The sequence below is a fragment of the Chiloscyllium plagiosum genome, unplaced genomic scaffold, assembly GCF_037043375.1.
Source record: "Chiloscyllium plagiosum isolate Xiang-an unplaced genomic scaffold, Cpla_swu_hap1 HiC_scaffold_32, whole genome shotgun sequence".
Classification (NCBI taxonomy): domain Eukaryota; kingdom Metazoa; phylum Chordata; class Chondrichthyes; order Orectolobiformes; family Hemiscylliidae; genus Chiloscyllium; species Chiloscyllium plagiosum.
The window spans coordinates 41,026,914-41,052,056 of NW_028270170.1; the positions used below are offsets into that span (position 1 = coordinate 41,026,914).

At 42.8% G+C, this 25,143-nt stretch overlaps 1 protein-coding gene across 6 annotated transcripts in view; it reads left to right on the forward strand.

Moving 5' to 3' along the window:
- The window catches only part of tlk2 (tousled-like kinase 2), a 207,382-nt gene that overhangs the window by 14,948 nt on the left and 167,291 nt on the right, over positions 1–25,143 (forward strand). For 2 of the 6 annotated variants that reach the window (XM_087977929.1, XM_087977931.1), the window contains exon 1: positions 20,573–20,594. The exons of the other annotated variants lie outside the window; for them this stretch is intronic. The gene's annotated coding sequence lies outside the window, so the exon portion shown is untranslated. Of the gene's footprint in view, positions 1–20,572; positions 20,595–25,143 lie in introns of those variants that run through there. 6 annotated transcript variants of the gene reach the window in all.

Consider the following 25,143-nt stretch of genomic DNA (forward strand, 5'->3'; position numbering starts at 1 on the left):
ATCCAAGTTCTCCTACCATGCCCACACTTCCTCAACACAATCTGTCCCTCCACTTATTGTTGTCATCCGCAAGCTTAGCAGCAATGCGCTCATTCCTTCTTTATATATAACATGAATAACTTCTGGGCAGCATCATGCGATGTTTTCAGAGGGTTGAAGTTTGGCCGCATGGTCTGCTCCCATGCTGTAGGGATTCTATGATTCTTTTAACTGTGGTCCCAAAACCGACTCCTGAAAAATTTCAATAGTCACCAGTTGCCACTTTGAAGAAGACCCCTTTTATCCTTGCCTTCTGCCAGTTAGCCAATCCTCTCTCCAAGCCATACCTAACGCCTCACACCAGAGGCTCTTCTTTAGCAGCCTCCTGTGCATCACTTTATCAAAGGCCTTCTGGAAAACTTAATAGATCATTACTACCAGTTCTCCTTTGTCTAACTTTGTTACCAGCTCTGAATTCAAACAGATATGTCAAGCATGACCGCCCCCCCCCCCCCCCCCCCCCCCCCCCCCCCAGTGCTGAATCAGCCCTATTTTATCATGCACTTCCAAGTGCTACATAATCTATTCCTTTAATAATGGGCTCTCAAATGTGACCAACAACTGAGGTCAGGCTCACCACTAGCCTATAGTTCCTAGCATCTGCATTATTCTGTGATTGACTCATTTATCATTGTTCAGAAGCAATCTCACCTATGGCATTGCAGCATTCCCTCTTATCAGTCTTGGCTTGTGCCCAAGTTCATGGTCCTGGAGTAGAATATGAACGACCTACTGCTACGTGTAACTTCATTTTTTTTAAGATAACAGGGTGTGCCTATAGGTAGATGTGAAAGGTTCCTTCACATTTTTTTTTTGTTGGAAAGAGCAAGGATGTCTCTGTGTAGGTATCGCATTGCTAATGAGAGCTTGCAGTATGTAATTTAGTAGCTATGTTCTTGACATTACAGCAATAACTATACATCAAAACAAATTCTAAATCTGCAAAGTGCTTTTGGACGTTTGGAGGTCATAAACTATGCCATACATTTCAAAGTGCAGCAACAGCTGATTTGAGAATGTGTAGGGTATAATCAGGGAACGATTTCTGAATTTTGTGAAACAAGAGGTTCAGCTGAGCATGACTCAGATCATATAACCACTTACAGTTAATAATGCAGTACTGGAGGCAAGGGTAATGGGTTAACAAGGTGGAAAAATATTCATTATGGTAGAGCCATTTAACAAGATGAGGTAGCATTCAGTATGTAAAGGCAGTTAACAAGGTGAAAAATATTCATTTATGTGAAGTCACTTATTCGTTGTGTAACAACAGATGGCTTAAGCTTTACTGTTAATGGTCACCCAATTAATGTCTGTTGCCTTATCTGGATGTTCCTCCTTGTAAAATGACTATATAGTTCATTGAGAAACTGCTGTTCCAGAGGAGACTGTGAACTCCTGTCTCTATGCATGTGGGCAATTGTTCTCTCCCCTTGGGGCCCAGAATAAAGATGAAGATAAAACTATACTATCTGTCGGAGCATTTTGCTTCGACTGACTCGGTGTGGGGGGGACAGGATGACAATATTTGCACCATCGGCAGGATCCAAATGAAATATTATGATCAGACGGTGTTAGCGGCTTCCCGGAATATTGGTGTCTGGAGACTGACCAAGTTAAGATTCCTTTGTGCCGGAGACAGTCCCCTCACTTGATTACTCCCTATTCTAAGGATTCCTTGAATGGTAACTAGTTCAGTTGAGAGGCACGGTTTCACAAGCGCGCTGGCAGGCTGAGGTTAGAGTCCTCTGCACAGTACTGGGGTTCAAGCCCCCGAGGGTGGATCTGGGTTGAGGTTTGATTCCTTCGCATTGTGCTGAGATTAAAGCCCTCTGTGTCTGAGCAAGTTTTGAGCCAATTGAGAAAGGGGTTGATGTCCACTAGTAGTGGAATTTGAGGCTCTGTGAGGCTTTGTTCTGGGGGACGCAAGTGCCATGTGGTGCAGTGCCGTGTGGTCCACTGCGAGGGCTTTCTCTTTTTATCAATGTAATTTCAGTGAGCGGAGGTAAAAAAAAAAAGCTGAAATTAAGGGTTAGGTGAATTGGCCATGCTAAATTGCCCGTAGTGTTAGATGAAGGGGTAAACGTAGGGAAATGGGTCTGGGTGGGTTGCACTGCGGCGGCTCGGTGTGGGCTTGTTGAGCCGAAGGGCCTGTTTCCACACTGTATGTAATCCAATCTAATCTAAGGCTGTACTAATACTTGGGCCAGAAAAGGCAGTTTTGATGTAAAGTTTGATGTTTAAAAATGTTGATTTGTTAAAATAACTGTTTTTGCCTCATTGAATCGGGATGTCAATGTGTTTGTCAGCTATGTAATGGGGCAGATTTTGTTTTTACATTGGAATTTTAAAAAGGACAATGTTGTACAATTACAAACTTAACCTTTTAAAGCAAATTGATTAATTGTGTTGAGCCCCTAATTTGTTTGAAATTCTACAGTGCCCGGTTTAAAAATAGTTGAATTGTGGTCAGGCTTCAACCAGATGAAAGTATTGTATTATAATGTGTTTTTTAATGCAGAGTGTTCGCAAAAAGACGAGTGAATTTTGAATCTGATGTTCTAATATTCTAAAATCTTATAACTTGAGGCTGAGTTTAAATTCTGTTAATTATTGCTAAGACTTCATTGATTTCCTTCATATTGCAAGTTCAAAGAATGTTGATCTCTACCAAAGTTTCCATTGTAATTCTGACTTTTATTTGGGAAGTTTCATTTCGAGAACACACTTTTTAAAATATTCAGCATTTGTTACCCACTAATTAGAGATTTAAATCTGAACTGAAACTACCTCTTCAATGACTAGAGTATAGGAAAATATTTTAATTTCTTGCTGTTCTATTATGTCTACATTGGTTGCAAAACTGTTTAATGATCTTATGGCTCTCCTCCACGATACTGGAAACACCAAGCCTTGTGCCATTGTCACTGGACTGTTGACCTAGAGACCTAAGTAATTTTCTGGCGGTGTTCAAATCCTGCCTCAGCAGATGGTGGAATTTGAATTCAATAAAAATAAATCTGGAATTAAAAATCTAAGGATGACCACTAAACCATTGTCGATTTGTTGTAAATATCCATCTGGTTCACTACTGTCTTTTTTTAGGATGGAAACTGCTATCCTTACCTGGTCTGGCCTACCTTTTTGATTCCAGGTCCGTAGCGATGTGGTTGACTCTTGATTGCCCAGAGGCAGTTAGGGATGGCTAATAAATGCTGGCCCAGACAGCAGTGCCCTCGCTCCATTTTTTTTTAAGAAAAGCAATAGGATGTTAATCTTTTTGGAATGAATTATTTTAACACTTAGGATTCCAGAATGTTACTTAGCTCTATAGTACAAGTCTGATCCACTGTTGACCTGATTAATGTTAGAAATGGCAGTGGTCTGCATTGGGAGAATGGAACTGGCCATGTTCGGTCTAAGTTGTAGAGACTGCAAGCATATAACTCAACTATTTTGAGGTGAACATTAACTCATTAATTGAAAAGGAATCTTGCAGGACTGTATTGACTACTACGGACTAATCTTCATGTAACAACTTTAAAATGTTTTTTTTTTAAAAGGTGTAAGAGACACATTGTTTTGAGGGGTACTTGCTAGTTTAAGATGTTGAAGCTAATGGTTTTTAATTGTTTTTGAACAAAGTTCCTGTTTTGTTTCCCTTTACATGGCAAACTGTTGCCAGTGAAACCTTCCTGTGTCTTTAATTAATGACTCAGTCATTAAAATTCACAAATATTTCTTGCATTTCTTTTACGATATCTATAAAAGAAACTAAGCTGTTGATTACAATAGGTTGGCAACTGTCTTACCTAGTGCAAAAACACTGACATTAGTTCTTAAAACTACCTATCCTGTTAGTTTTGAACTGTAATAATCAACACTACAATTAAGGGGTGGTTACTTAATCCCTTAATTCAGAGGCCGACTCCACTTAATTACCTTGCTGGCTGTATTTTTTTAAAAGGATTGTAGCGTAGTTGATGTTCAGTTCACGGAAAGGATGTATGTAACTTATTTTACCCACATTTTTGCCTCTAGCATCATGCACGTGAGCAGTTGCAATAGTTGAGGGGCAATGGGATGCCCACCTTCAGGTTTTGAATCAACTGTTCATTTGCATCATATGGCTTTAACTAGTATTCCTTTGGGCATGAAATGTTCTAGTCTGCAATCCATTGCTCGTCCCTTTCAGCTCCTTTGAAATGTACTGAGGGCAAGACCTGATTTTAAATAAGGCTTATTGGTATGCCATGCTGACTAATTACTGAAGGTGAATGATTTTTCTGGTGATCGTCAAACTGTTACAGTTTCAAAGCAAGAGGATGGAATCCGAAATGGGGGATGCCAAACCCTCTGACAACTTAAAAAGAAACCTGTTTTACAAAGGGGAAAATCTTGTTGTAGTTAAAGCAGTGCATTTGAATATTGCAAGATGAACTCCTGTGACAATGAGTTGCTGGTGTAAAAGTTTTTACATTATAATTTCAAATTGCTGCCATTAGCCATTTTTTATGCTGTAGTTGTATAAGCTTAAAATGGTTTTTACAGTTGGTTTTTCCTGGGGTCCTCATTTTACCGGAATGAACACCCTGTGCTCTCTGTCCCTCTTACTTGACACTGTTCTTTGCCTCATTTTCACTAAAGCCTACTCTACTGACCTCCTTGCTTGCATTTTGTTTTCTTGTTGCTGAAAGTTGACTGATTCTGTCTCCCTCTCCTTTTTTTTTAAGCTTTTTCAACAAGCTCTTCCAAGCAGCAGCTTGTCTGTGTAGCTGCCCTCCTGCCTCCTGACTCTTGGAGCCATGGCAGCAAGCTGGTTGTAAAACTGTGGGGAAACACCAAGGCTCGTGGCCAAGAAGACTTGCAACTGGTTTTAATGAGTCCTTGCTATATGATATTTGTGGGTGACTGCAAAAGACATGTTTATGGGACCAAATATAATATCATAAAACATAATATCTTGTGTGACTTGAAAACCATTTTATGTTCGGAGGGGCTAGATTTTTATATTACCAAGCATCTTTTGACGCTTCAAATTGAAAGACCTGCAAGTTTCTCATGTCCATTTACTATTCCACTGAAATTTGAGCAGCAGAGCTGGATTGGGTCCAAGTTGTATTGTCCTATTCATTGTATAACTAATGTAATTCAGTGAGTTGTTGTGACCTGGAATGCATTGCTAGAAAGAATTATGGTGACAAACTCCAGTAGTAACGTATAACATGGAATTGGATTTCTACTTGGAAGTGTTTATAACTTATAAAGAGAGGTGGGACTAAGTAGTAGGTTGCGATTTTTGAGAAGATTTGTAGCTCCGGTTGAGGTTCAGGTTGTAAGTTTGCTCGCTGAGCTGGAAGGTTTACCTTCAGATGTTTCGTCACTAGGTAACATCAGTGAGCCTCCAATGAATAGCTGGTGTTATGTCCTGCTTTCTATTTGTGTCTTGGTCTCTTAAGGTGGGAGATAACAACATCTCCAGTTTTTTTTTCCTCCAGAGGTTGGTAAGTAGTGTCCAAATCAATTATTGATGGAGTTCCTGTTTGAATGCCAGGTCTCTAGGAATTCCCAAACGTATCTTTTAACCTGTCCCAGGAAGGATGTGTCGTCCTTCTTTGTCTGTATGTAAGAATGCTAGTGATTAGTTGATCATGTCTTTTGGTGGATATTTAGTGTTTGTATCATGGCGGCAGTTTCCTGCCTGTCTGTCCAATGTAGTGTTTGTTAGTCCTTTTACATGGTATTTTGTAAATGACATTTGTTTTGCTGGTTGTTTGTATAGGGTCCTTTTTTTTTTAAGGTTCATCAGCCACTGTTTGTGTGGTGGTAGGTGTGTGGGCTACCATGATGCCAAGAGATCAGCGTAGTCATTTCAGAGATGCCTTTTGATGTATGGTAATTGGCTAGAGTTTCTAGACGTGTTGTGTCTGCTGGTTTGGGTTTGTTGTTTAGGAATTGGCAGACTGTTTATTGAGTACCTGTTCTTCTTGAATGTGCTGTATAGGTAACTTTCTTCTACTGCTCATCGTTCCTGTGTGCTGCAGTGAGTTGTGGCCTGTTTAAATAATGCAGTTCTATTTGCGGATGTTGGGATGATTTGCTTCTGTAGTCTGTATGTGTTGATTTTTTTTTTGTAGACGCTGGTCCATTAACTGTTTGTTCCACAGTGACATCTAGGAAGGGGAGTCTGTTGATCTCTTCTTTGTGAAATTTATGCCAGTAAGGATGTTGTAGATTTCCTCTAATTTCATCCGTTTTTTTGTGATGACAAAGGTGTCATCCACTTAGCAGACCCAAAGTTTAAATTGGATAATGGGCACTGTGGAACGAACATTTTAGAGTCATAGAGATGTACAGCATGGAAACAGACCCTTCAGTCCAACCCGTCCATGCCGACCAGATATCCCAACCCAATCTAGTCCCACCTGTCAGCACCCAGCCCATATCCCTCCAAAGCCTTCCTATTCATGTGCCCATCCAGATGCCATTTTAAATGTTGCAATTGTACCAGCCTCCACCACTTCCTCTGGCAGCTCATTCCGTACACGCACCACCCTCTGTCTGGAAAAAGTTGCCCATTCAGTCCCTTTTTATATCTTTCCCTCTCACCTTAAACCTATGCCCTCTCGTTCTGGACTCCCTGACCCCAGAGAAAAGACTTTGTCTATTTATCCCATCCATGCTATTCATGATTTCATAAGCCTCCAAGGTTACCCCTCAGCCTCCAATGCTCCGGGGAAAACAGCCACCACTTATTCAGCCTCTCCCTGTAGCTCAAATCCTCCAACCCTGGCAAAATCCTAGTAACCCTTTCAAGTTTCACAAAATCCTCTTGATAGCAAGGATACCAGAATTGCACACTATATTCCAAAAGTGACCTAACCAATGTCCTGTACAGCCGCAACATGACCTTCCAACTCCTCCTGTTCTCAATACTCTGACCAATAAAGGAAAGCATACCAAATGCCTCCTTCACTATACTATCTACTGCGACTCCACTTTCAAGAAGCTATGAACCTGCGCTCCAAGGTCTTTGTTCAGCAACACTCCCTAGGACCCTACCATTAAGTGTATATAGGTCCTGCTAAGATTTGTTTTCCCAAAATGCAGCACCTCGCATTATCTGAATTAAACTCTGTCTGTTACTTCTCAGTCCATGTCTACAGGAAAGCAACATGCACAGACCAGATACTTAACTATAGAAGCAATCATCTCAATCCCCACAAACCGAGCTGCATAAGGGCATTATTTAAACAGGCTACAACTCACTGCACACCCAGGAACAATAAGCAGCAGCAGAAAATTACTTCTTGAATACGCTGTATAGGTAAAGGGTACACAGCCCGTCAATTCCTGAACAACAAACCCAAACAAGCAGACAAAGCGCCCGAAAACTCTAGCCACGATACCATACATCAAAGACATCTCTGAAATGACTACCAGACCACTCTGACCGTCGTCCCGATTTCTACCCCACACAGTTGAAGCAAACACGCTCTGGGACACGGCGTAGTTTTACCACTTCCATTTTTATTCCAGCCCCTGGCGGGAGAGCGAGTGATTGCTTGTATGAACAGAGACATGAGTTCACAGTCTTGTCTAGAACAGCAGTTTCTTCATGAACTATATAGTCATTTCACAGGGAGGAGCATCCAGATAAGGCAACATAGATACTAATTGGGTGACCATTACAATCAGCAAGTGTCAATATAAAGATTAAGCCATCTGCTATTATACGTTGAATAACTGACTTCACATAATGAATATTTTCCACCTTGTTAACTGCCGTTGCATATTGAATGCTACCCCACCTTGTTAAATGGCTCTACATAACGACTGCTTTTCCACCTTGTTAACCCATTACCCTTGCCTGCAGCACCATATTGTTAACTGTAGGTTATCTGATCTGAGTCATGCTCACCTGAATCTCTTGTTTCACAAAACTCAGAACCTAACTCTTTCCCTGCCTGCTTATAATCTCACGACCTCTTGGCATTATGGTAGTCCACAAATCTAACAACAGCTGACAAACTTAAAGGACCCGATACAAACAACCAGCAAAATTAGTGTCATTTACAAAATACCATGCAAGGACTGTAACAAACACTACATCAGACAGGCAGGAAACTAGCCACCAGGATAGACTAACATCAACTAGTCACCAAAGACATGACCCACTATTATTAGTATTCTTACAAACAGGCAAAGAAGGACAACACCTCCATCCTAGGACAGGCTGAACAGAGACACACACGGGATTCCTAGAGGCCTGGCTCCATCATCAATAAATCTGGACCCCATTTCCCAACCTCTGAGAAAAAGAACTGGAAACGATATCACCCACCTTAACAGACCAAGACATGTAAATAGAAAATGGGATAGAAGCAACACTTCACCGGAGGCTCACTATGGTAACCTGGCACGGTGACGACACATCTGAAAACAAACCTTCCAGCTCGGCAAGCAAACTTACAACCTGAACTAAGCAGTAGTTTCCAGAAAAGCAATGTAGGTATATTGTCCAAATGGCCTCTTGTGTTCTGATTCTAACTACTTGAGGGGTCTTGCCCAGTGTTCTGCCTAATCTCCCATCTGGGGAGACTTAACGCCACTGGTCTGCTCATCATTTCTTCCACAGTGAATTTGAGTTTAGTTGTGCTGCAACGGACGATTCTGATGAAGGACAGGCATTGCCATAAGACTATAAGACATAACGTGGAAGTAAGGCCATTTAGCCCATCGAGTCCACTCCATCATTCAGTCATGGCTGATAGGCATTTCAATGCCACTTACGTGCACTCTCTTGTATCCCTTAATTCCTTGCAAAGGAATTTCCACTCTTTCCACCACCTTAGCACCCCAAATCTCAAAAGTTGTTGGGCTATTATATGGTATGTGCATTTTAATTAGGCTTTTTCATTTTCAAGCTGGGGTAACCTGGTCTCCAACTTGCACTCAACAGCAATAGCTGCAAGAAAAGGGCCTGTAAGGTCATGTTGCGGTTGTACAGGATAACGGTTAGACCACTATCCATGTGGTCTCCATCCTAGCAGAAAGATGTTGTGAAACTTGAAAGGGTTCAGAAAAGATTTACAAGGATGTTGCCAGGGTTGGAGAATTTGAGCTATAGGGAGAGGCTGAACAGGCCTCTACAGGCTGTTTTTCCCTGGAACGTTGGAAGCTGAGGTGTGACCTTAGAAGTTAACAAAATCATGAGGGGCATGGATAGGACAAATAGACAAAGTCTTTTCCCTGGGGTGGGGGAGTCCAGAACTAGAGGGCATATGTTTAGGGTGAGAGGGGAAAGATATAAAAGAGATGTAAGGGGCAACTTTTTCCATACATGTATGGAATGAGCTGCCAGAGGAAGTGGTGGAGGCTAGTACAGTTTCAACGTTTTAAGGTATTTGGATGGGTATATGAATAGGAAGGGTTTGGAGGGATATGGGCCAGGTGCTGGCAGGTGGGACTAGATTGGGTTGGGACATTTGGTCGACATGGACGAGTTGGATCGAAGGGTCTATTTCTGTGCTGTATATCTCTATGATGCTGAGAGAGACTAGAGCTGAATACTTACTAGGCCACAGTCTAACTGCTCCATGGACTGATGGAGGGTCGTGCTGAAGAATGTCAGCTGAGGTGCTTGTGTCCTGACAGCAGAAAGTGGCTCTCACTTGTATAATGAGTGCTAATGATGAAGACTGATATTTACATGTGCACCTCTAGCAAGAAGGAGTGTCTAAGATGAGAGTTAAATCCTGATGGAGTGGTGCTCCGAAAGCTAGTGCTTCCAACTAAACCTGTTTTGACTATAACCTGGTGTTGTGATTTTTAACTTTGTACACCCCAGTCCAACACCGGCATTTCCAAATCCAGATGATAGGCATAGATAGTGAATAGTCAGATGTTTTCCCAGGGCAGATGTTAAGATTGGAGGAAGGTTTAGGGGAGATATCAGAGATGGGTTCTTTACACAGTGGGTGAGTAGAATGCACTGCCAGCAGTGGTGGTGGAGTCAGATACATTAGGGACATTAAAGTGATCCTTGGAAAGGCACATGGATGATTGTAAAATGAAAGGTATGTAGGTTAATTTGATTTTAGATTAGGATAAATGGTCGACACAACGTCGAGGGCTAAAGGGCCTGTGCTATGTTGTATTGTTCTGTGATTCTGAAGATGCTTGGCAGCTAGTTTTTAGTCATAGCAATGTACAGCACCGAAACAGTCCCTTCGGTCTCTGTAATACTGATTTTAATACTTGTGGCAGATGTAGTGCCAGTGGAGGATTGTTATTTGTCTAGCTAGCTGACTGTTACTGTCAGTCATTAAAATAACAAATATTAAACATTTCAAAACCACATTTTCTGAATGTGGTCACAAATAGAACCAGTGTATACATATGTAAAAGCTCCTCCTCAGGTTTGACCTTCATTTTACTGGTGAAGGCCACTTCTGTGAAGTTCCTTGATGCATTTTCAATGTGGCTTAAATGTTTGTGCAAGGACATTGTTGGGTTTCCTAATCTCCATTCTAGAGCTGAAAGAGTGGATGTACAAAAAGGCAGAGAACCTCTATCACCGTTGGGAGTATTTGTGAGAAGAAATTTTGCTTTCTTTTCATGTATTCGGTCAAGGGATCTGGGCATCGCTGGCTGGGGCAACACTTATTGCTCATCCCTTGTTTCCCTTCAGGTGGTGGTGTGCTAACCTCTTCAACCACTGCTGTGGGTTGACAGTCAATGCTGTTACAGGGGGAGGTTCCAGGATTTTGATCCAACAACACTGAAGGAACAGCAATTTATACTCCAGTCAAGATAAGTCGCTTGGAGGGGAGCTTGCAAATGGTGTCCCCCTATCTCTGATGCTCTTGTCCTCCTAGATGGTAGTGATTTGTGAATTTGGAAGGTGCTATCCAAGGACTTTTCAATTTCTGCAGTGCATCTTAAGACCGTACACACTGCAGAGGTGTGTAGAGCATCAGTGGTGTAAGTGTTTTTGTTCGTTTGGCACCCTATCACGTTCTGGATAATGTCAAGCTTGGTTGGTGACACTCATCCGGACAATCAGGATACTCCGTTCAAATTAATGACTTCTGTCTTCTGATGGGCAGGTTTTACTTTTGTGTTGAGTAGTGTAAGAACAGAATCTTGTTGATGTGATGCTAATCAAGCAGGCTGCTTTGTCCTGGATGGTATTGATTTTAGGTGGTGTTGTAGTTGCATTCATCGAGCCAAGTAGGGGTATTCTATCTGACTCGTGCATTGTGCCTCGTAGACGGTGGGAGATATGGAGGACTGCAGCTGCTGGAGAAGTCAGTTGATAAAAATGTGGTGCTGGAAAAAGCATAGCAAGTCAGGCAGCATCTGTCAAGCAAGAGTCAATGTTTTAGGCATAATCATCAGGACTGGGGAAGGGGGATGAGAAACTAATATGGTGGATAGGATATGGGATTGCTTTGTTTTTGCAGGAGTGGTGTGCTGTTAGGATAACTGGTGGAATGGCGATAGATGGGCGAAGGTAGGAGGTAATTTGTGATTGGTCAGTGGGATGTGTGGATTGGGTAGGTGGGAAGGAGATGGACAGGCAGTTCAGATCTAGAAGGCGGAGCAGAATTGAAAGGTTGGATCTGGGATGGGGTGGGGGAAAGGGGAGATTTGGAAACTGGTGAATTTAATGTTGAGGCTGTGTGTTTGTAGGCTCCCAAGGCACAAGATGAGGTGCTCCTCCTCCAGTTTGCAGATGGCCTCCTCCACCACCTAAACAAGGCCAAGTATGGACATGTCATCATTGGGGGAGCTGAAATGGATGGCCACTGGAAGGTGGGGTTGGTTGGTGTATCTGAAAATGTTCCCTGAATCATTCCGTGAGCTTGCACTCTATCTCCCTGATAGAGGAGACCACATAGAGAGCAATGGATCCAGTAAATAATGTTCGAGGATTTCTGCCGAATTTGAAATCATCCTTTTGGGCCCTTGGAGTGTGGTGAGGTTAGGGGGGGAAGGGAGGAATGGGCACAGGTTTCATACCAGATGTAGGTTTGCTCGCTGACCTGAAAGGTTAGTTTTCAGCTGTTTTGTCACATTACTAGCAACATCTTCAGTGAGCCTCCAAATGAAGCACTGGTGGTGTAGCCACTTTTGATTTATATGTTTGGGTTTCCTTAGGTTGGTGATGTCATTTCCTGTTCTTCTCTGGGGCAGGGGAGTTGTGGGAAATGGGATCCAAGTGAATGTTTGTTTGTTTGTTGATTTTAGAGTTCTAGTTGGATTGCCATGCTTCTAGGAATTCTCGTGCGTGTCTCTGTTTGGCTTGTTCTAGGATGGATGTGTTGTCCCAGTCGAAGTGGTGTCCTTCCTCATCCGTATGTGAGGATACTAGTGAGTGGGTCGTGTCTTTTCATGGCTAGTTGATCTTCATGTATCCTGATGGCTAGTTTTCTGCCTGTTCAATGTAGTGCTTTGTTACAGTTCTTGCCAGGTATTTTGTAAATGACATTGACACTTGGTTTTGCTTGTGTAGAGTCTTTCAAGTTCACACTTTCAGGTTTCACACCCCTCTCAGCAGCAGACAAAGGTGGTTGGTGGGAATGTGGACCTAACTGGGAAGTCATGGAGGGATCGGTCCCAAAGGAATGCAGATGAGGTGGGGAGGAAAATATATTTTTGGTGGGGTCTGATTGTAAGAGGTGAAAAAATGGCAGAATGATATGCTGGATTTGGAGATTAATGGGGTGGAATAAGAGGAGCAGGGGCTTCTAGTCTTTGGGGGGGGGGGAGGAGGAGAGTAGGGCTAGAGGACAACAGTGCAAGAAATGTGATTTGAGGGCATTGTTGATCAAGGGAGGGGAAAAAACGGTCCTGGAAGTAGGAGGACGTTGGGATGTCCTGGAGTGGAATAGCTTGTCCTGGGAAAGATATGCCAAAAGAGTTAAGAGTAAGGAATTGCATTTTTTTTATTTTACAGGAGGAGATGTAGTTAGGGTAGCTGTGGAAGTTGGTGGGTTTGAAGTAGATGTCAATGCTGAGTTGGTTGCCAAAGACCGAAGTCCAAGAATGGGAGTAAGGTGTTTGAGTTGGCCTAGGTGAATGTGGGGTCTGGGTGGAAGGTGTTGGTGTAGTGGACGAATTGTTCAAGCTCTGTATTGGTGCTGCCTCATGCTCCCACAAAATCATTGGTTTAGTGGAGGAAAAGGTGAGGAATAGTGCTGGTGTAGCTGTGGAAGATGCAGACATAGCTGGGACTCATACAGATGTCCATAGCCACCACTCTGGTTTGTAGTAAGTGGGAGGATTGAAAAGAAAAGTTGTTTAGTAATAGGATCAGTTCCACCAATTGAATGTGTCTGAGGAAGGGGACTGGGCAGGTCAGCACAAGAGGAAGAAATGGAGCACTTTTAGGCCTTCCTCATGGAGGACACATTTAAATTACCTATAGTGTGGAAACAGGCCCCCCAGCCCAACAAGTCCACACTGGCCCTCCAAAGAGCAACTCCCCCACATCCACTTACCCAAAACCATGGGCAATCCAGCATAGCCAGTTCACCTGATCTGCACGTTTTTGGACTGTGGGAGGAAACCAGAACACCCGGAGGAAACCCACACAGACACGGGGAGAATGTGCAAACTCCACACAGGCAGTTGCCTGAGATGGGAATTGAACCCGGGTCTCTGGTGCTGTGAGGCAGCAGTGCTTGCCACTGTGCCATCCATGGCACATGTAAAGGAACTGGAAATCTATGTTAAAGATAAGGTGTTGGCGACCAGGGAATTGGAGTTGGAGGAGGAGGAGGAGGACGACGTGGGTGGTGTCTCTAGCGTCCTCTTGACCTCTTCCTTCTCACCGATCCGCTGCAGTCTTTCCATAAACCTACCTCAATCACCACCTGCCTTTGCCCACTTACTGCCATCCAACCTATCTTGCTCTATCCCCAGTCTCTTCCCCACCCCCTATCCACTCCCCAGTCCTGATGAAGGGTTATGCCTGAAATGTCGACTCTCTCTTCCTTTTTCAGATGTTGCTTGACCTGCTATGCTTTTTCCAGCATCAGACTTTGACCTTTATAGATGGTGAGCAGGATTAAGGGAGTCGGGAGACCATTGATATGCTGCAGTATTCCTCGCCTTTGCACTTTGACTAGGCCAGCTTAGTTTCTGGTCAAGGATAATCTCCCCCAGGCTTTTGTCTCTAATTGGTGTTGATCATTGCCTGCATTTGTGCAACATTAATGTTACTTTTAAACTCCAGCCTGATACAGCTCGGCCCTTTCAGCATTTGAACATGGTCTGTTAGTATCGTGAATCATACTGGACATTGTGCAAGCATCAACAAACATCCTCACTTCTGACCTTTTTTGTGTGGTAGGAAAGTCACCTGAAGCAGCTGAAGATGGTTAAGCCTAGGACACTACTCTGAGGAGCTCCTGCTGAGATGTCCTGGAGCTGAGATGACTGATCTCCAACAGCCATGACTACCTTTTCTTTGTGCTAGGTTTGACTCCAACCAGCAGTTTTCTTCTATGACTCTGATTCCACTTTTGGCAGGGCCCTTTGCCGCATTCAGGCAAAAGTGGCCTTTGATGTCAAGGGCTGTTATACTCTCGCCTCCCCTCACCTTAGGAATTCAGTTCTTTGGTCCATGTCTGAATCATGGCTGTAATGAGCTCCTGAGCTGAATGGCCCTGGCAGAATCCAAACTGCCTGCCTGTGAGCAGGCTATTGCTATGCAGGTGCTGCTTGATAGCACCGGAGGTGACATTTTCCGATGGTTTGTTCAAGGGAGACATTTTTCTGGTTCCTAAAGAAGGGTCACTGGATTTGAAACATTTAATGCTATTTTCTCTAAGCAGATGCTGCCAAATCTGAGTTTCTCCAGTAATTTCTGTTTTTATTTATTTTAAGGTTTTGTATTGGTTGAGTTGCCTTGCCTCTGTTTCTGGCAGAGAAAACAATAGCTAGCTTGCATTTCTTTCACATAGGCATAAAATTAATTGGTTGAATCTTCTGTTAAGAGCTTAATGGGCAGAAAATGGGAGTTGGCTCAATGTTACATGCACAATTGCGCATGCGTAGTGATAGCACACTGTCTGCACTGAGAGTATACAGTGTTGTTGAACTATAGTTTAATTTCCCTAGTCATCTTTAAGATGCTTTTGACACAAATTTTCAGCAAGTATCAGAGTTTTCACAGCCTGTTTACTGGCTCCTCCATTTATTTGGGGATCTGGGCTTTGGCTGGTCCAGCATTTTTTTTGCCCATTCCTGCTTCCCTTGAGGATTGTGGTGAGCTATTGTCCTTCTAGATGGTAGTGACTGTGAATTTAGCAGGTGCTATCTAAGGATGAATTTCTGCAGTGCATCTTATAGATCGGGCACACTGCAGTCCATTTGGAGTAGGTAGACCTCAGTGCTCTGGGGGTGGTAGAGGGGGGATGTGTATTGATGATTTTAATCCAGTGATGGTGAATGAATGATCATTTATAGTTACAAGTCTGAATGATGAATACTTTGGGGATCTTGCATGGGCACACCACCTGCATTTGCTGCCCCTTTGGTCTTCGTAATGGTCTAGCATTTGATAAGTGCTGTCCAAGAAGTATTAGTGAATTTCTGCAGTACGTCTGTAGATTGTGTACACAGTTGGTGGAGGGAACAAATGTTTTGGTATGGTTGTGCCCATCAAACAGACTGCTTTGCTTAGTCCTGGATGGTATCCAGCCTGTTAGAGTTGCACTTCACAAAGCAAGTGGGCAACCTTCCATCAAACACTCCTGACTTGTGCCTTTCAAAGAAGGTAGACAGGTTTTTGGGATTCAAGAAGTGAGTCTCTCACATCAGAATTCCTATCCTTTGACCTGCTGTTTGTAGCCACAAGATTTATATGGCTAGTGCCATTCAGTTTCTGATCAATGGTAATTTCCCAGGATTTTGATATTAGTGGGAATTCCGTGATGATTAGATTCTGTCTCTTATTGGAACATTACCTGGTGCATATGTGGTGTAAATATTACTTGCCACTTGTCCAAGCCTGGATATTGTGTAGGCCATGCTACATTTCAACATGAACTGCTTCAGTATCTGGAGAGTGGCGGACAATACTGAACACTTATGCAGTCATCAGGGAACATCCCTACTTTTGGCCTTGTGATGGAGAGAAGGCCATTGCTGCAGAAGTTCTTCAGGATTCTTCAATGTCCTGGAGCTGAAATAACTGACCTCTACTAACCATAACCATCTTCCTTTGTGCTAGGCTGTCACCAGCCAATGGAGAGTTTTCCTCCTGATTTTTCATTGATTCTCATTTTGTTCAGACTCTTCAATGCCACACTTGGTCACATACAGCCTTGATTTCAAAGGCAGTAGCTCTCACCATCTTCAGTTCAGCTGTTGGGTTCTCCAGTTCTGAAGAAGGGTCACTAAATTAGAAACATTGTCTGTTTTTCTCTTCAAAGAAGTTGCCATACTTAGAGTTTCTCCAGCAATTTCTGTTTTTGTTTGTATTTTCTATGACAATTGAAGGAGCATTGTCTGAATCATCACAACGATGCGTTGTTCTTCAAATAGTTCTTTGATCATATATTTTGATGCTAGGTTGCAGATACTGTAATCTCTATTTTGAAGAAAATTGGTGTACTTCCACCTCTAAAGTTGCTTACCCTCTGCTTGTCTTTGAAGCAATTTAAGCAGGTAATGCATTCTTGACTGATCTTCTATCTTCACTTTACGATTTGCAGACGTACCTTCAGCTGGTTAGGTCCCTTTCTAAATCTAGAATTTCTCTTTTTTTTTTTAAAACTCCAAACCCCCTTCTTTGGGGATCCTGATTTATTCCTTTAAGCTTGGCTCTTTCTCCTCCTTTTTATCCTTGTCATGATCATTTTCCTAATCAAAGCTATTGAAGTGCAAACTTGCCTTCCTGGGATCTTCAGTACGGTATTCACCTTGATTGGGAGAGCAAAATGAAGAGTTAGTTCATACCTCCTCTGAATGTGACACTTTGGATGAAGCATTCTTTGAGAATAGCACTAGAATGTAGACCATGGTTGTGTTCCAATCTTGTGGAATGGGTATTGAACCACTAACTCCACTTTGAAGTAGTGTGGTTTTACGCTTGACTGGATTAGTGCCCTGGAAATTAAGTTCTGCTAGTCAAAGAGTCATCACAGAAGTGAAAGATTTCATAAGTGCACAAAATGACCCAGCTTGAAAGCACAGACTTGGTTTCTAAATGGACAAGGAACAAGAGTAGGCCACTTGACTCTTTTTCAGCCTACTCTGCTAATCAATAAGATTGTTGATCTAGTTTTAACCTCAACTTCATATTCTTGCTACCCCAATTCAATCTTTTATCCCTTTTGGTAATCAAGAATCTATCTACCTCTTAAAAAATATTTAAAGATTTTGCATCTACTGCCCTTTTTTTTTTTAGGAAGGGAATTCCAAAGATTAACTAACCTCTGGCTCTCCTCTAAATTGCAGAGTCTACACGCTGAACCTGTGTAGCCTTTCCTCATGAAGCAATCTGCCCATTCCAGGTACCAGTCGAGTAATCTTCTCTGAACTACTATATAAAGTACTCCAGATGTTGTCTAGCCAATGCCCTGGATAACTAACTAAAGCTTAACCTGCATTCACTTCCCCTCACACATTAAAATAAAAAACTAGCATTCTATTAGCTTTCCTGATTCACTTGCTGTATCTGCAGGCTAATCTTCTGTGCTTCATGCATTTGGATGCTCTCATCTCTTAGACTCAGTTGCGTTCTGATAATAAAGTGTAATACATCCACTAGTTCTCCTTTTTTTAGCCTCCATATAAATTACTACTTCAGAAAGCTCCAATAAATTGGTTTAAATATCATTTTCATTTTCCTTGATTACTTTGAACTTATTCAAGTGCTGTGTTATAATGTCTTTATTAATAGCTTAACATTGTCTGTCTGACCGATGTTAAGCTAACTGACTTTGGTTGCTTGCATTCTGCCTCCCTGCTTTTTTCAATAAAGGAGTTATAGTCACAATTTTCCAATCTAAAGGAACTTACCCAGATTTAGAGTCATCGAGATATACAGCATGGAAACAGACCCTTTGGGTTGGAATATCTGGTCGGACCAATCTAGTCCCACCTACCAGCACCCGGCCCATATCCTTCCAAACCCTTCCTATTCATATATCCACCCAAACGCCTCTTAAACATTGCAATTGTTCCAGCCTCCATCATTTCCTCTAGCAGCTCATTCCATACCTGTACCACCATCTGTGTGGAAAGAGTTATCCCTTGGGTCTCTCTTATATCTTTCCCCCCTCGCCCTCCAGTCCTGGACTCCCCGGCCCCCAGGAAAAAACTTTGCCTATTTACCCTATTCATGCCCCTCATAATTTTGTAAACTTCTATAAGGTCACCCCTCCGCCTCGAGCTTTGGAAAATTAAAAGGCATTAACTGTCTCACTAGTTACTTTTTAAAGCAATTCATCAGGACCCAGGAACAACTAAACTTGCAATTCCAACCATTTAGTCAGTACAGTTTCTCTGGAGGTTATAATCTTTTTCTTTATTTCTCCGCTCCCCTTTCAATTCTTGATTTTTACAGCTATTTCTGGGACATTACTTGCCTCCTGTCTACAAATACACACTATCTGTCCAATTTATCCACCAATACGAATGACCAAGACTTATTTTGTTGGCGTTTTTTGGTAAATATCTGAAGGAACTTTTTTTTTTTTTGGCTCCATTTCTCTTATTCCCTGATTTTTTTTTTTTCCCCTACTTAATTGTTTGAGCATAATAACTAGAATTTATGAACCATTGACCTATAACACTGCTAGTTAATACTCTAACTTCCATATAAAACTTTGCCTAAAAATATACATGCGTGGAAACACTGGGAAGATAGTTCCTATCCATAGGATTCACCCGAGGTGATCCTTCTGCTTGTCAGCATTTTTCTATTCTATTTTCCTTTTCCAGATACTACGACTTGCAGGTGGCCAAGGGTGATGGGTTCACACTTCTGAAGTCTCTGACTTAAGAGCCACAACATACAACTAACTGGCTCTCTTCAGACTTGATGGATTTTTACTGCAGAGGAAAGTTGGCTTTTGAGTGTCTGAGAGGGTGCATGTGAGCATATGAAAGAGGAGGGCTTGTAGGAGTCTGTCTGCATGTGTGGGCATCTGTCTGTGTTTGTGGTGTTGTGGGGTCACTTGTAATGTGACATGAACCCAAGGAGCAGCACTTCGAACGCTAGTGCTTCCAAATAAACCTGTTTGACTGCATCCTGGTGTTGTGAGATTTTAACTTATCTTGAACAGGCAACAGGGTAAACATCACTTAAAATGAGTGCCAGGTAATTTATTGTTTTTAAAACCAAATCCTTCAGCAATCTTTTTTGTTCAGCCCACTATCAAAAATGCAGAAAAATAAGTTGTCTTTACAGCTATCAGTGAGGCTGTGCTACAATGACCCAGTCCATTTCACTGATCATCCAAAGTGAGAAATTTTCAATTTTAAGTTTTCTCATTTTGGAGATGCACTAACCTATCTGATTATAGCAGCCATTTGGTCACTTTTTTAACATAACTAATTTGCCAACACTTACTACCCAAGTTTTGTTGTAAAGGACACCATGTTTGTTTGATCATTTATGCACTCTAGACCCTGGCACTTTCAAACATAAGTCATTAGGTGGTAACCTGGAGTGGGAACTGTATTTTCTCATCAGTCCTTTTCTCTGCTGGCTGTGAGTGACATGACAGATTGGTGTACTTCAGCTCAAGTAAAGTAGCATTTAGTTAATGCAGAGTCGTCATTGGTCCAGACTTTGAGCTCAGTGATGAGATGCTTCTCCCAGCTGATCTCCATGCTGCCCAGAAAGTGTCATGTGACTAGGATTTTCCCCTTTGCGTTTTGTATCAAACTTGAGGGATCTCCAGGCATCAAGCAGGTTACACAACCGATTGTACTGAAAAGTTCTCCCTTACAATGAACCATGAAATAACATGCCCTCATTATCCTTCACGGTTCATTCTGGTGTAACGCATGTTTTGTCCATGCAAATGGCTATAACGCGATTGAATTGTGGGCATTGTTTGGACAACATGAACTTTCTACTGAATTGGGGGAGGGGCATATAGTGTTTTTTTTTCTATACTGCGAGGTTACAGAGGAATGCAACTGTCGAGTTCTACCAGAACGAAACTGCACTTTTCAAAATTAATTTTAGAGGAAACAGAGCAAAGATTGGTGCATGAAGGTAGAAGTTGAAATATCAGCAATTTTGTTTTATGTAGCCAATATTCTTCTAGTTTTGCATGGCTAGAGAGATTGCTTTTAGTGTTGAGTTTGGCATGTCATTACATAGAACAAAATGTAACTTTTTTTCAAGGGGTCTAACAGCAAGACTAATTGGTGAAAAGGGTCATTTCCAGTTAGCTCTGAATTTTGATTGCTTTCAGCACTGGACCCAATGGAGAAATGAAACACGGCCCTCTGGATTGCTATGTTTAGCTGCACATGCGCTGTTTCTGGAAGTTGCTGTCAATTTCGGAGGAGTTATGATGGTCAGTGCTGATTTTCCTGTCTTTACTACTGCAAAATCCAGTCTATTGACTTGAAACCTTTTTTATTTTTTGTTTGTTTCTTCTTCCTCCAGATGCAGTTCAAACTGTAACTGTGTGTCTTGGTGTTCAACATTAAACTGACAACGAAGGACAATGCGTACAAGTTTTGACCCAAAAGTGGGTGTTGAAAATTTGAACTGTCCTGAATTATGAGCTGTTAATTTCAGCACCATCAGGAGCTATAGCAAGTTTTGAGGCACCTACATGTGTTCAAGTAGAATTAGAAATGGAATTAAAATCCCTAGTGTGGAAACACTCCCTTCAGTCCAACAAGTCCACACCGACCCTCTGAAGTGTAACACCCCACCCTATATTTACCCCTGACTAATGCACCTAAGCTACACATCCCTGAACACCATGGGCAATTTAGCATGGCAATTCACCTAATCTGCACATCTTTAGATTGTGGGAGGAAACTGGAGGAAACTCACACAGACAGTCACCTGTGGCTGGAATCAAACCCAAGTCCCTGATGCTGTGAGGTAGCTGTGCTAACCATTGAGCCACCGTGTCACCCTAGAGATTTTGAATTGGAGAAATTAAGGAAAGGCCACTTCAAAGAAAAAATGCAGAGACTACAAGGGGCATGAAAATAGTGCAATTTAAGTACAGGTTTAAATTGTTATGAATCGTGACTTGAATAAATGTACAAAATCTCTGGTTTTCCCACTTTTCTTTTGAAAACTCAGACAGAATCCTGGTATTTGAGCTCCAAAGTCATTTTGATGTGGTACAAACACACTCATTTATCACAATTTTGGAAATTATTATCTGTTTGTCAGACCCCACCACCAGGGATATATTTCCCTCCCCACGCCTTTCCACCTTCTGCAAAGACTGTTCCCTCCGTGACTACCTGGTCAGGTCCACGCTCCCCTTCAACCCACCCTCCCATCCTGGCACCTTCCCCTGCTACCGCAGGAATTGCAAACCTTGCGCCCACACCTCCTCCCTCACCTCCATCCAAGGCCCTAAAGGAGCCTTCCACATCCATTAAAGTTTTACCTGCACATCCACCAATATCATTTATTGTATCTGTTGCTCCCGATGCGGTCTCCTCTACATTGGGGAGACTGGACACCTCCTAGTAGAGCGCTTTAGGGAACATCTCCAGGACACCCGCACCAATCAACCACACTGCCCCGTGGCCCAACATTTCAACTCCCCTTCCCACTCTGCCGAGGACATGGAGGTCCTGGGCCACCCTCACCACCCGACACCTGGAGGAAGAACGCCTCCTTCCGCCTCAGAACACTTCAACCCCAGGGCATCAATGTGGACTTCACCAGTTTCCTCATTTCCCCTTCCCCCACCTCCCTGCAGTTCCCAACTTTCAGCTCAGCACTGTCCCCATGACTTGTCCTGCTTACCTATCTTCTTTTCTACCTATCCACTCCACCCTCTTCCCCCACCCTGACCCATCACCTTCATCCCCTCCCCCACTCTCCTATTGTACTCTATGCTACTTTCTGCCCACTCCCACCCTCCTCTCACTTATCTCTCCACGCTTCAGGCTCTCTGTCTGTATTCCTGATGAAGGGCTTTTGCCCAAAATGTCGCATTTACTGCTCCTCGGATGCTGCCTGAACAGCTGTGCTCTTCCAGCACCACTAATCCAGTATCTCAGTTTATGTCCTATAGCGCCAGCAATGCAGGGACTGCGCTGTTTTTAGTTTCTAAATGCAATTCAGTAATAAATTCAGTTGCATTTCATTCTGTCAGTATGTTCATTCTTTTTTAAACTTGGGAACTCCTTGCAGTGTTCATTTTTGATTTTACAAGCACTGAGTACTGTTTTTGCTTCCAGTCACCACCACAAATGGTGTGATTAGTGGGGTTGATTTCCACGACCTTGCCCTACACACCTTGTGTTTGACTAACTCCCTTTTTGTAATTGTAAGGAAATGATGAATTTGCCTTGTGGTCCACTGGATTTAGGAAAATAACTGCACTGCAATATGGGACTAATCTTCGATCCATTGACCTAGGCATTGAGAAGAGACATTCTGGACTGTATGCCTAAAAATAGAAACTGAGTACTTGTATTGGAAAAATGAAGATTCTGAAATAGTTTGGCTGGATATTGCTCCTAAATCTTTTGGTCAAGACCATGTGTGAACTAAACCTTGTAGTAACTTCTGCCACAGAATGCTTTATCCTGCTGAATGAATGCCATTTTGCATTTGTTCCATTTTTAAAAAGTTAGCAGTAATGTTGATTGCAAAGCCTTGACTCATTCCTATTGGACTACAGTTACTTGGTTCCCGGACAATGGTGATCAGAGAAGATTTGATCCTTTAGGAAGGAATTTGGTGTTCTTAATTTTTAAAGTAATGAAAGGTCAACATACCAGGGTAATTATTTCCAAAAGAGCTCCATGCCTTCATTATCAGAGTTGAGGAGAAAAAAAATCTCCATCTTATAATTGCAACAAATAACTTGAAGTTTTTTGTTTCAAATTATAGAAGACTGCTTTCTGCTTCTTTCCTCAGTACAACTCAAGGTTGTGAGTTAAAGACTAAAACCAAGAACTGCAGATAAGACCATAAGACATGGAAGCAGAAGTTAGGCCATTCATCCCATCGAGTCTGCTCTGTCATTCAATCATGGCTGCTAGGTTTCTCAAACCCTTTCTCCCCCTCCCATTCCCCATAACCCTGGATCCCCAAGAACCTGTCTATCTCTGTCTTCAATGTACTCAATGACATGGCCCCTACAGCCTTCTGTGGCAATGAATTCCATAGATTCATCACACTCTCTACCTGAAGATGTTTCTCCTTATTTCTACCCTAAGGTTATGCCCTCTGATCCTATTCTTTCCTTTCAATGGAAACATCTTCCCAACATCTTTGTCCAGGCCATTCAGCATTCTAAATTTCAAATAGATCCCCCAACCCCTAGTCCTTCTAAGCTCCATTTGAATATAGACCGAGTCCTCAAACATTCCTCGTATGTTAAGCTGATCATTCCTGGGACCATTCTTGTGAACTTCCTCTGTACACGCTCCAGGGCCAGTACACCTTTTCTGAGAGATGGGCCCAAAACAGCACATAATACTCCAGATGTGGTCTGACCAGAGCCTTCTAGAACCTCTATTACATCCAAAACAAATATCCTCCATTGCATTTTCCTTCCAAACACTGACTCAACCTGCGAGTTTAACTAAACTGCCAAGTCTGTTTGCACTTCAGGCTTCTGAATTTTCTCCCCATTTAGAAAATAGTCCATACCCCTCTTTTTTTTTCCCCAATCAAAGTACATGACCTCACACTTTACCACATTGTACTCCATCTGCCACTTCTTTGCCCACTCTCCTGACCTGTCCAAACCCTTCTGCAGCCTCCCTGCCACCTCAATGCTACCTATCCCTTTTACCATCTTTTTGTATTGTCTGCAAACCTGGCCAGAACTCCCTCAGTTCCTTCATCTGGATCGTTAATGGATGATGTGAAACGTTGTGGTCCCAACACTGAGCCTTGCGGGACACCACTTGTCACCAGCTATCATCCTGAGAAGGATCCGTTTTATCCCCATTTTCTGCCAGACAGCTAAGTTTCTATCCATGTTAGCACCTTGCCTCCTAACATCATGGACCATTATGTTACTTAGCAACCTCCTGTGCAGTACCTTGTCAAAGGCCGCCTTGAAATCCAGGTAGATAACATCCATTAGCTCACTTTTGGTCTAACCTCATTATTGAGGACTTGGACAGAAGGGAGGTGTGGGCGCAGGTTTTGCAATTCCTGTGGTGGCAAGGGAAGGTGCCAGGAGGGAAGGGTGCGTTGGTGGGGTGGGGGAGGGGGTGGGGAGAACATGGACCTGGCAAATGAGTTGTAGAGGGAATGGTCTTTTTGGAAAGTGGGTGGGGTGGGAAATATGAGGTCTGTTTGTAAGCGGTGGAAATGGTAGAGCATGATGTGGTGTATATGGAAGTTTGGGGTGGAAGGTGAGGACTGGGAGGTTCTGTCCTTGTTACATATGGAGGTATGGGAAGTGGATGAGATGTGCTGGAGGGCATCTTCAACCATGTGGGAGGGGCAATTGTGGCCTTTAAAGAATGAGGCCATCTGGTGTGTTCTGTGGTGGAACTGAGAGCAGATGCAGCAGAGGGAGAGGAATGAGTGTCAGTGGAAGGGTACTGGTGGGTATGCCAGGGAGATGAAGAAACAGAGGCTATGGTCACGGCAGGTAGAGGCGTATAGGGACTGGATGTCCATTCTAAAAATGAGGCTTGGGGAACTGGGGAGCAAATGTCTTGGAAGGGGTGGAGGGTGTGGGTGGTGTCCCATACGTATCGTTTGGCTGAACTGGTCCTCGCCCTCAATAATTTTTCCTTTGAATCCTCCCATTTCCTTCAGACAAAAGGGGTAGCCATGAAAACCCACATGGGCCCCAGCTATGCCTGTCTCTTCATCGGTTACATGGAACAGTCCATCTTCCACAGTTACATCGGCACTATTCCCTAGCCTTTCCTCCGCGACATTGACTG